This window comes from Crocodylus siamensis, chromosome 13, assembly GCF_052110815.1.
Source record: "Crocodylus siamensis isolate JL-2025a chromosome 13, ASM5211081v1, whole genome shotgun sequence".
Classification (NCBI taxonomy): Eukaryota; Metazoa; Chordata; order Crocodylia; family Crocodylidae; genus Crocodylus; species Crocodylus siamensis.
The window spans coordinates 6,265,876-6,280,150 of NC_143407.1; the positions used below are offsets into that span (position 1 = coordinate 6,265,876).

Here is a 14,275-nt window from a genome sequence, read left to right on the forward strand (position 1 = left end):
GAAAACCAAGCGACAATGTGAAAGTTCTGCACACCTTTTCAGCTACGCACACGCTCCTTAGGGGATGGGTTGGGATACTTAATTAATTTAACAGGGATTATATAGTCCCAGTGTAATGCTACTAGCCTCCAGAGAGTTACAGCTGAGATGAATTTGGCCCATCACACGCAGACTGTGTTAAAGTTGCTCAAGAGGAAAAGGGGCCTTGTGGTTAACGCCCAACACGATAGGCCTCCGGAGATCTAGATTTTCTCCTTAGCTCTGCCAGGGTGACTTTTGGCAAAGACACTTCACTCCCCTGCATCCCACTTCTCTCTCAGTGAATAAGGGATGCTAATGTTAGCCATGTCTATTTAATCAGTGAGCTCCTCAGGGCAAGAGCTGCCTCTTCCCATGGGTTTTCAGGGCCGGGCTCTAGGGAGCCGCAGCCACCAGAAGGGACCTGTGCAGCTGGGCAGCATAAATAACACCAAGCGAGTGCTGAGCATCTTGAGTGTAGCTGATCTGGAGAGGAAGCTGTTTCATTTTAGGAGTCATGGCCTGGGCAGTTTGTTGGCGGCAGTTCTCAGCTATCGCAGCTCTGGTGAGTCCCAAGCCTTCTCTCCTCCCAAGCTGAGCAGGGCACACAAACAATGAATAAAAAGAGCTCTCTAGCAACGGGAGGGTTTGTTTTTGTAGTTGTTTGACAGACCATGTTTCTGGAATGCATATTGCCTGTGGCTAATGCTTTCTGAGCACTGGGGTATGAGCCGGAGGATGGGCAGCCGCACAGACGGGTTCGGGAGCCCCGCGTTGCGATGTGACAGTGTTTTTTTTGTTAATGTGGGAGGGGAAGGACAGCCGGGCCCCCTTGACGAGAGCTTCTGGGAACGGCGGGTGGCAAAATGAGTCGAGGGCCAGTGGGGCTGCATTAACCGGTGTGTCCTCTTTCCTCTGAAACCCTGGCATTGCCCGGGCTTGGAGTTGCCTGGAAGAGCTAATCTGCAGTAGGGGCTGACGGCCTAGGGAGATAAGACTTTGTCTGAGTTTTGCTGTATGCCTGAGTCTTGATGTGCTCCACCTCTGGCTGTTGTAGCATCCTTGCCCCATGGCTCTGCCCACGCAGCTCAGCCTGGACCCAGAAGCACCTTCTGCTCCCCTGAGGTCTTGCGTCCTCTTACCCTGGCACTGCTGTGCCAAGGCACTTCTGTCCTGGTGCTGTGGGTGCCCAGTGCCCCGCCGTCCAGCCTGGTCTGACTCCTGCTTTAATCTCTCCCTCCTCCAGCCTGTCCCTACCCAACCTCTGCGGTGCCCACAGCCTACCCTGGAATACATCTGCACCTGGAGCTGCTGCAGCGACAATATACAGCTGACCCAGCAAGCTCTGCAGCACCACAGAGGGAGGCTTCCTGCACTGGGGTGTTCGGAGCGGGGATAATGTCTACCAGATGTCCCCTTTTCACCAGCTTGAAGAGCGCAAAGGGGCCCTCAGGCGTGGATGAGCGGGACCCTTCGTGTTCCCCACTGGGGTTGCTGAAGTCCTTCCAGAAATCGGAGTTGTGAACCTGACTCCCCGAGCCACTGAGCCAGCTCCACAACAGCCCTGAGCTGGGGAGGCTGGGTTCAGAGGTGGAAGGAGGTCTGCAGAAGGGATTGCTTGTTGCTCTTCCCAATTCTGGAGCCCAGCATAGGAACCGAGCCCCCTTCTCCGAGGGAGGAAGACTTCAGCTGCACCCGGCTTCTCTCCGGGCAGCCTCTCCTGCCAGCACTCCGGCGTGAAAAGCTCCTGAAAAGCCAAATAATGAACTTGATTTCCGATGGGCTCTTTGTTGCACAGGCCGACGCGCACACAAGTGGGATTCCTGGCACAAAGAGGATGTCTGCAGTCCCCGTTCCTCCGCGTGTCATCTCCCTTCCCAGCTTCGCCCCGGGGAGTGGGGGCAGGCGCGGAGCAGGGGCATGCACTCAGTGGGTGGGTTTCCTTGCTCGGTGACTTTAGACAGACCTTGACTGTAGTGCATGGGCTGTAGCTGGGGGAAGACCCTGACAGCCAAGCGACAGAGTCATTATTAGTCATGTCCTCTGAGGGGTTTGATTTAAAGAGGGTTTTGGGGGTTTTTTTGGATTGTTGTTTCTGCTTCTTCCATAGCCTAGACTGTGCCGTTGTCTGCCTCAGCTCAGAGGGGGGAATAAAGGCTTACTCCCATATGCCCAGCTTAGCCAGTGACAATCTGCAGGCCCAGCTCTACCATGGAAACAACCTGTTGCACACAAGGGAAGGGGCTGGAGAGCGGAGGAGAGTAGGTGTTGCATGGCCACTCATTCACCAGGTAAGGATTTAGCAACGTGAGGAAGAGGGGAGCTGTGTGCGGCAACTCTTTCCCTAGCTACTCCTGAGAGGAGCAATGTGATGCTGCCCCTTGCTCAGAGCTTTTAGGCTCCTTCTAGTCAACGGGGCACTCAATGCTTTACAAGAAGAGAAGACCAGAAGGGTGTGCGGTTCATTGACTCCAGGCTTTTGCTGTTGGAGGTGATCATTTCCTTCCAGCTGACATTTCTTCATGGCCCTCTACTGCATGCAGGCTCCGTGTTGCCCTTGACATTGCTACACCTGAGAGCAGAGTCAAGCCCGTGGACTTCAGTCTGGCCGGACAGGCGTTCCCAGGGATACCAGGCTGGGAGGGCTTGAGTAAGGGTGAGGCAGCAACGAGGAATGCTTGAACGCGGCCTCCCTCTCCTCCAGTAAACATGAGCTGACCCCAGAGTAACAGGCTTGGGTTTGAAATAGTCTGTCTGCGCACTGCAGAGCCGTGGGAATGCAGAGCTGGTTACGTCATGCTGGCCTCCGGGACCGTGTTTGTAACGGTGGCTTGCGAGTCAGGGCTTTTTCCTGCACCCTCTGCTAGGACCAAAATGCTCCTGTGCCGTAAAGACAGCACACACGTATTAAGCTGATCGGATGAAAAGCATGTGTACAAACTGGCGGGGAGACTAAATGCATCTGCATCAGGGTCATTCACCAGTTCCAACTTTATGACATGGGTCCTTTAAGGCCCTGTAGATGCTCCCATAGATAAAATAGGTGTGTTGTAACGTGTTTGCTGCCTGAGATGACCAAATGCACGTTTCTTTTCTTTCCTTACAGAGTCTTGGATGGCTATCCACACAAAACCCAAACTCAGATCCTTAAGATCTGCTTTTATCCCGTGGCCCCTTTTGGACAGCATCAAGCAGGTTTCCACAGATTCAAGCTTTGAAATGAGCCCAGTTCAGGAAGATGTGTCCTGCCACAGAGCCAGTCTTTTGATAGATGAAGACTAATTGGATTTGGGATTCCAACTTTGGGTCTTAAAAGACCCACGTCATAAAGTTAGAACTGGCAGATGACCCTGATGCAGATGCATTTAGTCTCCCCGCCGGTTTGTACGCATGCTTTTATCTACAGGAGAATTTTTAACCTGTTAGCTAATATTTGAAACTACCCCTTTTGTTCTTAATTGTCCCAAAAAGCATATGCAAGAATATTCTTCAAACCTCCTTGGTCTTCCAGGTTGATCTGCCTGTCCAGAGGAACAGGTTTTCTCAAGGTGAATTGATGCTCTTGTTTTGGCCCTCGATGAAGTGTGTGTGCAGGGTGGGGGGAGAGGCATTTTAAACCTTAACAGCAGCTGGTTAAACTGAGTTTTGGAACAACTGCATAAAGTTTCTGGGAAGGGGCACGACCTCATGGTTACTACGCAGGTCCAGAAAGTAAGAGATCTACATTCTGTCTTTTGGTTTAATATTGTTTTATGTGCATTGAAAGGTCTGTGCTTGGACAGTAAATGGCCTCTGGACTCTTATTTTTATTTCATACATAAAGAGCAGCCCTATGATTTCAGTCTGGTTTAATTCTATTTTCGATTAATCAAAGCCACAAATAAGAATGCACAAATGCAACGTCTCCGGGAGAGAGCTGCAGCATGTGTGCATCTCTTTTCCTGACAGTCTGCGGAGAGCAGAACATAAAATGGCTGGCTGTCATTGAGGGGCGCAGAAAACTCCCCAAAGATGTAAAGGTGCACAGAAATGAAAAGGCATGGCAGTGATCATTTAGAACAAAACTACGTTTCACACAGCTTAATTTCAGGTATATAACCTTACCCAAGGAAATTCATCATATTAATATTATGGGACTCAAACTATAATCTGGACCCTTATTCTGTATACAGTATGTCTGACTCAAAAGGTCATCAGAGATCTTATGGTTCTTATTAAGTTGCACTTTGAAAGATGGCTTGTTGTTTAGTTTAAGACTGATGTATGTTTTCACAAAATTAGACCATTTAAGCAACTCTGGGGTCCAAAATAATATCATGCATGCCGGCAATTTTCCACCCCTGTTTTTCAAAGCTAGGTACATATTTTTTTGCTCTAGACAGTCTGAATGTGCTGTTCCTTATCTAATCTTGTATTGATGTGTCTGTTAGACAAGGTATGCAGCGTGTGTCACTTCTGAATGCTGGCATTCAGGACTGGCGAACTCGCCTGGATAAGCTATTAATACTTTGCATTTCTGCTGCACAGAGGTTTTTATTTGCAGATCTTAAAGCATTTAGTTAGTTTGTTAGTAAGTTGGTTAGTTAGTTAGTTATTCTTCAGATTTATAAAGCAGTAATAAGGGGCAACTGTGTTGACACACTAGGAGCCTCTGACACATTCATGAAACCACATCAAATCAAGCAAAGAGACTGCAACGACATACATAAAACAATGAGAAAGAACTAGACAGCATAGAAAATAAACCAAATTCCCTGTATTACATTAAACAGTGCCTGATAGGGTTCACTTTTTTAAGGCCACGGAGCCTTGAAAGGTCAGTAGATTTGCGCTATTTTGGACTTAACAGGCATTAATTAAGATTCCCAGGGTAGGAATTTGTTGTATCTATTGCTCCTTACACAACAAAAATAATATGAAGAAACCGCAGGGACACAGCTGGGTCCCAAATAACTGTGTTTAGTAAATACACACAAACATGCCAGGCTTATCTGCATATGCCCTGTTGCGCTGGCTGGATTTAGGTGGACTCTAAAATACAGAACACAGTGGGCACATCTACACAAAACATTTACTTGTGGAGCTGACTAATTAGCTCTGCAGTAAAACATCACCATCTACATGTTTGCTGCTATTAGGATGGAGTAAACTAATTAACTCTGCCATAGGACAGTACTGCCAGACACGAGTATTATCCTGTGGCAGAGTTTAGTGCACCACGATGCATGGGTAGACACTGCGGCTTGCTGGGGCACAGCCCTGCACCCTTGTGCCCCAGCCAGTCCCTCTGCAGCACGTTGACCTGGGTTGGAGCAGCCCCAGGCCAGCAGGCTGACCCCCAGGGCCCCCGCCAGTCGGGGCTGCTCTGCCCTGACTTAGTGTGCTCGGTCCTGGGAGCACGTGCAAATGTGGCACCTGGGAGCAATAAAATCCAGCGCAGACTGTGCCAGAGTTTATAAAGCCGCATTAATAGCACATGTACACGTATCCGATGACACCTAGTAGAGGGCTAATAAACTATTTAAAGCATGGCGGGCAATTATTTTGGGCGGAGGGCCACTAACTGAGTTTTGGCAAGCCATCGAGGGCCGCATGACAGGCAGCTGGGAGCAGATAAATATTAATTTTCTACATTTTTTAGAGGCCCCGCTTGCTGGACAGAATGGCCTGGTGGGCCACATCTGGCCCCCGGGCCGCATTTTGCCCACCCCTGATTTAAAGGGACACTACCCTATCCCAGTAATTCAGCATTGGGGTCTGTATTTTACAGATGTGGAAACTGCGGGGAAAAGTGAACAACTGTTCATTGATACCTGTACCTGTAGAGGATCGGCCTCCTCAGTCATCAGTGGACTCACCGATACCTTCCCTATTTCCTAGAGGACTGCCATCCTCGTATCAGGGGGCTGCTGACCAGATGCTACTGGTGCAAGTATGTACATATTTTACGTACCGTCTTACATGTCATTCTGAGCATGTGCTATGTGTGTTGTACGTTTGCTGAACGGAGTGGATGAAATCTTGTCCCAGTTAAACAGAACAGCCAAATTCTCACTGTCTTCAGCAGATTTAAGATTTCAGGGTCTAAGGAAATGAACCCCAAACCCCCCAGCCCTCCTCTCTGCAATCTTTAACACTTCTGTATGTAAGTGCCTGGCGTGTTCCTGTTGTTTCTGTTGTGGTTGTTATCACCACCGCCATGTACACAGTAGGAAGGAAGTCTTTGCTCTGAAGAGCTTGCACTCTGCATAACCAACGAATCACAGGTACGATTTGTGTGAAAGACTGCAGGCATGGATAGTTTCACCTGCCTGGTGTGTACCGTGCAGGTTTACAGCACAGCTGGTCAGCAAATTAGTTTTCTCCACAGAAAATGTTAATATAACTTTCAGCAAAAACAAATGAACAAGCAAAAAACCGAAACGCCGAAACATTAGCTGAAAATGCTTCAAGACATTTCAATTCCTGAATAATGCTGCGGAGCATTATGGGAGTTGGAGTTTTAGGTGGTTTGTGTTTCCATTCTCTGCTAGAGGCCACAGGCCTGGTCAGACTACATCTCCCATGATGCACCATTCTCTCTCTCTCGCCGGGGTCACTGAACATGATGCGCGGCGGGATTTTCATGGTTGAAGAGTGTCATGGGCACTAAAACCTAGCTGGAGATGTTGGCTTGCTGACGAGAATGGGGATGAGGAGCAATGAATTACACTTCCCAAGTGGTAGTAACATAAAATTTCTGAATTGAAGAATTTTGATTGGATTTTTCAGTTACAAAATGTCCATGAAGAGCGGGCGCTTTTCCCTCTGCCCACAAAAAAAAAAATAAAATCAGTAGAAAACTGAGATTCCATTGAAAAACAGTTTCAAGTAGCTCTTGCATACCATGCGCAGGGGCTATGTTGATGCGCTTTTACCTTGCTGGGTATCTGAGCCAGGGGGCCAAGGTTTTCCAATTAGCCAGTGAAGTAAGTAGCCTGATTTGTGGAGGCCCAGCACACCCGCAGATCCCATGAAAGTTAGGAGTGGTCCCTTGCTATGCCAGAGCTGAACTTGAACCTCTGTGTGTTTGTGCATGCCTGAGTGGGTGTGGGTTGCGTGCCCTGTGCGTGTTTGCCTGTACAGCCTGTGTCAGCTGCCTGTGCCCCGCTGCTCACCAGCTCCTAGCCGATCCAGGCAAAAGAGAAAAGAGAAGGTGGAATTAATAAAAAAAAAAAACCCAAAACTTTTTTTTTTTTAAATGCAGGCAAAGTCAAAAAGCAAAAAAGGAAAAGGAGCTTGACAAAGTGACACTTAATTCAAAGCCTTTACTTTGGCTTTTCCACCTCGGAAGCATGAAAGCAGCTAAATTAGCAAAACAGAAGTAAACTGTTGACTGCTTCATTGCAGGATTAAGTGTGATAAATGGAGGTTTTGTTCAGCCTCTGTCCAGATGTTGTGTCTACGCTGTGTGTATTTTTTTTAATTTTTTTTTTTTTTACATTCTTGGCCCAGGGCCCATATATATTTTGGATACTGCAGGGAGTATATAATATCATTGGAAAATGATGTGGTCTGGTAACCTTTTAAATAACATTTCCTCCCTCCTCTCTTTTCTAATAGTTTGTTTTTCTTTCCATGTTTTCCTTTTATTGGGGGGAAATTTTTTTTGGAAATTAATGAGGCCAAAGTTTGAAAACAAAACAAAACAAAAACTCCAACAAAAAACAAGGCTTGTTACTTTCCTCCATTTCAGGAGTGAGTAACGGGAGGCGTGGGCATGGGAGTGAAGAATGTGTTCTGGGCACTTTTTCCTCTGTCTAAAAAAACCTTCCTGATTATCTTATTGTATTTCTTTATCATTCCCAGTATGCCGGGGCCAGAACGCCAGGGAAAGATTTCAGAAAAGTGGTCCGTTTGGTTTTTTCTTGCTCACCGTTCACCTTGTGTTTGCATTCAGAAACCTTGCTGCCTCCTTGGTTTTTTTGGAGGAAGTACCTGCAGCTCCTGGAAGCTTTGTGTGAAAAGGGGCAGTGGACTTGCCTTTCCTGAGTTTCAAAATACGGTATCCAGCAGGAATTCAGACCTCCCAATTTTAAGCAAAACAAACAAAGGAAAGATTGTCAAAGCAGGCCCCAAAGAGCCAGTCTGCCGCCATGCGAGTCATTCTCCACATGTCTTTAAACCTTAGGTCTGCTCTGCTGTGCAGAATCCCCATCACCGCACCATTGCATCCTCGAAGCTGGGGAGAAGGTGGGACAGACGCCACGTGTGCATCCTCAGCAGAGATAAAGCGGGCAGGGACCAGCAAGGTGCCTCCACACATTAACACTTTCCACAGAGTTCTTGGCATTTTTCACTCCCCTTTTATCTCAGTGATTTCCCTGTATCTCTGCTGCGTTTTGTAGCCGAATTTTTCACGTCCGATCCTGCTCTACTTCTTGCCATTGCAGCAGGAGAGGCCGGGTTCTTATTTCTGAAACTGCTGTATCATATAAAATATTCAAGCCTTTCAGGCGTATTGTACAATGTTTTATAATGAACCTCCCATGCCCTCCGATTGCAGCACGGTGACCTCCCGCCCCACCGGGCTCGCTGTAGTCCACTCTGCCTTACCCGCCTGCAGATGCCTCTACGATACAGCAGTGCCGCGGTGGACTAAGGCACGTGCTTATGGGGACGAGACCAGCTCAAGCTGCCATCATCTTACTGAATCGTGCTCTGGCAGTGCCTGCACAGGGACATCACACGCGTTTTTAAGTCTGTCAGTAGGCCATTTGGTCCCATTTACCAAGAGCACATTGTGTTTTCATCATGTGAGGGCTGTACAGTATGGAGTCCGGTCCCTCAGTGAGAGCAAGGGCCTTTGTTCCTGTCAACACTGGGATTTTACTTATGACGGGGAACCATGTTTAAACACAACGTTGCTTTTAACACTGTTTGGATAGATGGTGGAGACAAGGCCAAAGTGTATTATAAGACTATGGTTTAACCCATTATACCAGCCAGCTGAATAGCGTTAGCAATCAGTTTACTTAGAAACAAATTTGAAGCAACTTCAGCAATACTTATGGCTTTCCCGTCACTCCCTTTGTACTAAATAACAATTTTCTCTCTCTCTACTGGTCTCTCTTGGAAGGTCTTCGGGGCTGTGACTGTCTCCCATAAGTACGTGTATGGGAGAACGGGGCTTTAATTGGGGCCAATGCTTCTAGATGCCACCAGAATATGAACAGTTAATCGTAACGACTCAAATATCCATCTAACAGTGTTATGACATGGAGTTCAAGACAACACTTTCTGACATGGAGTGAAATGATACTTTGGTACTGCCTGGAGCCTTAATCATTGCTTGCAGCGTGATACCACCACAGCGGGCTCTGGCAGTGGTTCTCAGCCCTTTTTCATGCCAGACCCGCTCACTCGGGACCCTCCGCCAACAGCAGGAGAGTGGCAGGATGTTTGCAGCCTGCTGAAGCCTGTTGGTCGAAAGTCCCTGGAGGATCCAGCCTCACAGGCCAGATCCCCCTTTCCCTCCTGCATAACATTTGGGCATGGTCTGCACTGGGGCTATCCCACATTCAGCGGGTCTAGGGTGAGTCTTTTAGTGCAGACAGCAAAGTTGCCAGAGCCAAGAGCTGTTTTCAGAAGCTGGCACCAGTACGGTTACCCTGATGGCAGGAATCGGGGCAAAGCCCCAGTTCCAGGCAAGGCTTCGACGCCGGTTGCTCAGGTTCGGGGGCAGTATAAAGAGGTGTGAATTTCGGAAGATAAAAACAAAAAGCAGCAGCTGTTTGCAGCAGTAAACACCTTGGCAACTTGCTCCCAATTTTTTTCTTTCTTCCCCCCGCCGCCCGCTCTCCCTTGCTCTCTCTCTTAAGGTAGCAGCATGGAAGCTCTGCCAAAACATTGCGGTCCCGTGGGGAAGCTTTCCTCTCACTGAAAGAGCCCTTGCGCCTGCCAGCCCAATTAAAACAACGTGAAAGGAAAGCAGCATCTGGAATTGCGCTGCCTCTCACAGCCAAGTCACAATTGTTTAGTCTGAAAGTCGTTTCAGGGAGAGCGGGGCTGGCTGGCTGCGCAGTGGCCCCCACATCTGGATCTGCGGCTAGACGGCCTCTTTGGCTGCAGGCCTGTGTGCATGTGCATTTTTAACTTTAGGATATGCTGACAAGTTAAGAAGTCAGAAAGTCAGTCACAGTTACAGCCTCGGCGGCCCCTTCCTCCCTCCTCCCCTTTCTAACACACACACGCAGTTGACTAAATACAATTTTCTGACATCCTTTCATCTGGAGAGAGTTTCTTCCCCTTCCAGCCTGCAGCTCTGGTCCCTCATGAGTTATTTGAGCTGAGCCAACACATGTGAACAAAAGTCGTCTTTTTGAGTTTGCACTTAGGGCCCTGTCCGTGCTACCCACGTTCCACCTACGGAGGGGCTCCTTCGTGCCCGCTGCTGTCCAGGTTTCCCTCGAGAGGATGGGCAGGGAGCCTCCGTCTGAGTCACCGGAGAGCCACATCAGAGAGGACCCAGGGGTATTGCTCAGCCCATGGTGTGACTAACAAAGTCCCCCGCGGAGCCAAGCTGGCACGGACCACGATTTGATACGACTGCAGCCAGGCGTCACAACCACAGACTCCCACAAAACACCACGGGCGGCCCCACAAGAAAGGGCAGCCCATGGTGCCTCGTGAACACAGCTGTCTAGCCACGGAGCCCAGCTCAGGCAGCCTGAAGCTACAGGACCCACATCTCTACCTGGGATCTCTTGAGCCTCTGCTAAAAGCCAGGTCACAATTGTTTAGTCATTTGAGCCCAGGTTTCTCTCCTGCCCAGGGCAGGGGGTCGGACTAGAAGATCTGCAAGGTCCTGTCCGACCCTACATCAATGAACCTATGAATAACAACCTTTCATAAAATCATGGTTCCCCTGCAAGGTGGGTTCGGGTGTTATGTTTTGTGTTATGTCACGGTTGAAGGTAGTCTTCCAAAGAATTTAGATTATGGATTATATAGGCTGGTTTGGATTGGGATGATCCTGCCTCAGGCAGGGGGTTGGACTAGATGACTTCTGAAGGTCCCTTCCAGTCCTTCTCCTCCATGATTTCTATGGTATTTCTACGATATCTCCTGAAAGTCAAAACACCAGCGTTTCCAGACTGAAATTTTCAGCTTTCAACCAATCTTTTTTTTTCTTCTTTCCTCCAGGTTTCTCACAGAAAGCCTCAGGTTTCAACTGACCTTGTTTGGTTTTCAGTATTTCGTCAAAAATTCCAGTTCTTCCACAGGGGGAGAAAGCAAAGGAAGGAAGCCATCTTCTAACCCAGCTGAAGAGGCATGCACCAAACACAACCATCTAATTGCAGTCGTGTTACTAGGTTAGTCATCAATGAATACTCACATGTTTATTTTCATAGCGTTCAAAAATATACCCCGGCTTTTATCCGTCGGGATCATCTCACCCTCCCCAAACTCAGGACGTGCCCACAGCAGGTGGCATTTTGTGCATGATGAGCCCAGAAAGCACCAGCATCACCAGAGGTTGGTATGAATGTGGCTGCGCTTGGAAAGATTTGGTGAGCCGTGTTCACTGAATCCGTGGCAGATCAGCTCGGCACTTCCCATGGTAGGATCAATGGGGTAGTCAGAGGCCTAGGAGAAAGCCCTTTTCAGGACTGAATTACTTTCCCTTGTGCTACCAAAATACATCAGCACAATCTAGCCAGCAGCTCCTTGCCTGGCGTTGATGTCGCTCCTCCTCCTTGCCCAGCTGTGCTTCCGTGGTATTAATCTGCGTGTTGTTTCAAAGCAGTAAAAAGGCGATAAAATAAGGAAAAGTTTCCATTTCAAGAGATGCGGTTGCTCTGGGCTGGGGGCCCCGTCTGCCATCTGGACCCTTACTTGGCAGCGTGTTAGCCTCAGATCCCGGAATAGTTGTGCTATGATTTCTCCGCGTTTCCAGTAAGGCAATAGATTTTCAAAAGCGGTCACTGATTTCTGATCACATCCTAGTCTTGATATTCAGATATGCTGAGCACGGAGGCCCCATTACTTCAGCAGAGTCAAAATCCCTAAGGCCAGCAAAGAAAACATAATGACTGCAGGATCTAGGGGCTGGCAAAACTCAGAGATTTCCCTTTGTTTGGATGCGCTTGTCTCAGCCCATTAGTTTTCACTGGTGGTTCATGTTGGAGACTCACCTGCATCCTCTTGAATTCTGGGTTTAAATGGACAATTGCACTTAGCGAGAGTCTTCCCTTCCACCTGGCCGGGCCTCCAAACAATATCAGACCTCCAAACGTTGCTTGGTTTCCATCGAGCGCAGTAAATCAACTCTCAGCTACCCTAGAAATCAGCCTCACGTTACCCAGTCCAGATTCACCCAAGTTGTGCCCCCAAACTCACCCTCCCCTCAGCTCAGATTCATTGGCACATTCGGGAACTGAGCAGCACGTTCCGGGTTTGTAGCAAAAAAGATCTGCGCAGCTCTAATAAAGTGCGGGTGGTTACACAGGTGGGCTCACATAGAAGGCAGGAGTTTGCGAAGCTCCAGAAAGTTTGGACTGATTTGTTAGTTCGATTAGTTTAAAAGTTTGCCTTGTGTGCGTTTCCTTGTTTGTGTGCTGTCTGCAATTACCTGTGTTTGCTTATAGACATGTATGCATATGTATCTACCAAACAGGTTTAACAGCTCTTTCTGGGTGAGTTATGTTGTCTCAAAAGTCTCCAAAATACATGTTGTTCACCAACCACCTCTGTATAAATAAATACCAGCATTTCTCTCCTGACCTTTACTCTCTTGCCAGGTTTCTTCTAAACGCAGGGCCTAGGAATTATCCTTTAATCTATCAAGGGACCTGAGTCACCATTCCTCTATTTTCTTTGTGAGTAATTATATCCATGGACAGTGGGAGTGATTTTCCCTCTTTACCCAGTGGCCTTGAAACCTAGCGTCCCTTAAGTTTAAGATCAGTGAGAAAAAACCTTGTAAGTCTTGTTCTGCGCTGCTTTTGAATCATCGAGAGAAAGGTGGAAACGGGGCCAGCCCTAGCGTTCAAACACAACCTATCAGCCCCCCTACTCCCAAAACCGTGACGTTGGTTTAGGAAAGATGGTGGGATGCTAACGTTGATCATTTATTAATGCAGTTGGGATTCTTTTTATTCACCTTCTGGTTTTTGAACCTTTAAGGCATCTTCAGGTCATAACTTCAGGCTTATCAGTGTAGTCAGTGGCAGCGATTCTGTCACAAGCCTCATGGTAGCCAGGGGTTTTCTTAAACCTCCAACTCCCTGGAGTCTTGTCCCTGCTTTTATCTTGAAAAAATACACTGGTGCCCTGTGGAGTTGTAGAAACAAAGTTGAAGAGCAGGATCCCTAAAGCTCCCAGAGGCAAATAGCAAATTGCAGCTCTACCATTTTTAATAAAATCTCGTGATTTTTAAGCTGTTCTCGTGACTTGGGAACTTGTCTCCCATGATGCTCTGCTGCCTCCTTTCTTCAGGAACTGTTGCCTGCAAGAGGAGATGTAGCCTACCCAAGGAGCTTAGCCAGTGGGTGGGGGGAGCAGGAAGGACCCAACCACAGCCCCCTTGGAGGCACTTTGCTAGCACTGCAGGAGCAAAACATTGCATGTTTTGCCAAAATATGTTGCCCCACATTTACAAATTACCACTGGGAAAAACCCCCCTTCATTTTCTGACCAGCTCTAATGCAGATTGTATGGATCAGCCCTCATGGTGCCCCATCTTCCCATCTGTAAAGTGAGGGGACTAAAAATGCAAGGCCTTATTCATCTACAGTTCTTAAGAAATCTGGAGAGCCCAGGTCTAGGAGAGCTGTACAAGAGCAAAGTCATTATGACTGTAGTGATAAAGTGAAAACCTTAAAGACCAGGCCTGATTCTGATTCCACCTGTGCTGAGTTTACTAGAAGCAAGACTAGTCACTAGAAGCAAGTCACTAGAAGCAAGACTAGAATCGGGTCCAGTGTCCTTGGCCACACGACGGGAAGCCCTGAGGATGCAGGATGGTGGAGCCTTTTTTTTCTCTCTAGCTCTGAGCTCTCACCTATCATCAGGCACCTCAGTTCGTTCTCCCTGTGGGAAGGCTTTGGGTTATTGATGATAACTTCTTGGCTGATGGCTGGGGAAACTGGTTTGCTCACCAATGCAGCGGTCACACTGGCAACATGCCAGTCTCCACCTGGTTTTGTGATATGCTGGGGAGAACTGTATATCAGAAACAACACGTGATACGGCAAAGCTGAGGTCCCCTAAACAC

General features: G+C 48.0%; 1 long non-coding RNA gene across 1 annotated transcript; it reads left to right on the forward strand.

Annotated features, from left to right (window-relative positions):
• The first annotated feature begins 1,144 nt into the window (after positions 1-1,144).
• Positions 1,145-12,971, forward strand: LOC149853767 (uncharacterized). The gene is made up of 5 exons (XR_016439000.1): positions 1,145-2,309; positions 3,125-3,566; positions 5,789-5,950; positions 7,867-10,931; positions 11,203-12,971. It is a non-coding gene; the product is annotated as an uncharacterized LOC149853767 (long non-coding RNA).
• Positions 12,972-14,275: the final 1,304 nt, after the last annotated feature.